Here is a 2,446-nt window from a genome sequence, read left to right as displayed (position 1 = left end):
AAGTGTTCGTCTGATATGAGGTGAGATAATTGCATAAATACCGTTCGGACCTTCGAATTTAGTTACACTGATTTTTCCAATATTATTGAAGTATTCAATATTATTGATTATCAATATGGAGTATTATTGATTATCTTGTACATTTTACAAGAAAATGCCATTTCTTTGTAATTAATTGTGAAATTTACTAGTAATAAGAGTGATTTTTTTTCTTTTTTAATTTTATGATTGTAATTTGGATTCTGTTAATGTAATGTTTTTAATGTTTTTCTATTAATAAAAATAATAAAATGTAATAAAATAAATAATAATACAAATAATAAAAATTCAATTCAATACAAAATAATAATAATAATAATAATAATAATAATAATAATAATAATAATGACATAAAATAAAATAAAATTAAACAATTAAAAATAAAAAAGAATAAAATAAATAATAATACAAATAATAAAAAATACAATAGAAAATAATAAAAAATAATAATAATGAAATAAAATTAAAAATACAATAAAATTAAATGATTAAAAATAAAATAAAGATAAATAATAATAATACAAATAATAAAAATACAATAGAAAATAATAATAATGAAATAAAATAAAAATAAATACAATAAAATTAAACAATTAATAAATAATAATAATGCTTGAGATGAATGAGCATGGAGCCAAACATGGCATACATAGGGCAACAATTGTGCTCCATTAAGTCCTGTATTCGGATTTGAATTTGGATTCCTCTTCTGGTTCTAATTCTACTTTTAATTCTAATTCTAACAGTCTCTTCATCTTCCTCTCCTTCTTGTTCTTTTATTCTGTCCTCGCAGCTGCCACAGTAACTCAGTGTCTACATTATCTCTGCAGATCCCTCCCTGTCTCTCTCTCCTTTCCTCTTTGTGACAGTTCGAGTTGTTCAGAGTGACAGGTTGATATCAGAGTCCTAATCGCTGTCCGTGCCACCAGTCCAGGACCAGTCGACCAGAGCCCCCGGGTGCCAGAACCCATCACTGTACCACACACACACACACACACACTCGTCTCAGTCATCATGAGGCCCCTGCGGTGCTGAGCAACATCACTGTCCCTGTATCCTGCAGCGACCGGGGCCGAGACAGGAACACAAGCCCGTGCGCTAGGTACACACACACGGGAACACGCACATACGAGTGTCATAAACCATCACACACAGACGCGTATACATTTCAGTGCAGTGCCAGTTAGGGAGGGTCCCGTGGTGCCACGCCACATCACTGTCTACATCTCCACTGGCATCCAGGGGTCAGACAGGATGATCCTGCGTCCACAAACACACACAGTCTTCAGATAATGACAGTCTCTTTGGATCAACATAAAGGAAGAGATCTGGCTCTTTAAAACTAAACCAAAAAGGGGTTTTGCAGCCTGATGCCAGTTGAGTAGGCCAGTCACAATCGTGAATTTTGTGCAAATACAATACAAAATACAGCTGCAAGCAGCAATTATCGGGGCCGAGCACAACAGAACAAACAAGGACGCTAGAAGCAGACCAACTGCGGAAATGAGTTTAGACATTTGGACACAATTTTAAGCAAAAAGGTTGAAAACCCACATAAATAAATGTTTTATTGTATATAGCAACTTTCAGGTTTTTTTTTATTATAACGCCACCAAATGTCACAATTCCACCGCTTTTTTGAGTGTCCTCAGAGTGCTTCCATACATAAGCGTCATTTGACATTTAGTCAACCTGCTATGATTCCGATTTTCCTACGGTGGTTTAGTCTCGTTTAGACTAACGGTTTCAAAAAGTAGTTTAAACGCTAAATTACAATGTTGAACAAATCATAAGACGAAATCTAGCATGTTTGGTATCGTTGGACTCGTCAAGGATTCAGAAATCTAATGATACAAAAATTAGGGCAGACTGTTCAGAAGTTAAGTAAAAATAGCCATTTTCTTATCTCTGGACCAGTAGGTGGCGCTGCACCGAAACGCAGCATGTAGCCTCAGGTGATGCTTGTGATAATCTGTACCAAGTTTGGTCAGAATGTGATCAAGCATTTTGGAGATACGGCCTTGTGTATATTTTTGCGAGCGTTGCGTAAAATGTGTTTGTGCGTTATTAAAAAAACACTGGCTGGAAAATTTGGCAGGAAAATTGACAATGCCAAAAATGACATTCAATCGAATTGTCTTGAGCCACGGAATCAGAGGAAAAAAATATTTTGTGGTTAAAAAGTTATTAGCACAAACGTAAGTGCAACTTTGGACAGTTGGTGGCGCTAGAAGGATTGAGTTAGAGACTCCAAATTTGCAATGGTGACATTTATTTTTAAGTAATTAAAGATTTTTTTTTATTCTAGTCAAATGGCTGAAAAAAATCACAAATTCAATCACTGTAATATGATTAACTTGCTAATCACTTTTGACCAATATGTGGCGCTGTGATCTTATTATTATGG

Source organism: Gobio gobio, assembly GCF_949357685.1.
Source record: "Gobio gobio genome assembly, chromosome: 23".
NCBI lineage: Eukaryota > Metazoa > Chordata > Actinopteri > Cypriniformes > Gobionidae > Gobio > Gobio gobio.
Note: the sequence above shows the minus strand (reverse complement) of the source record.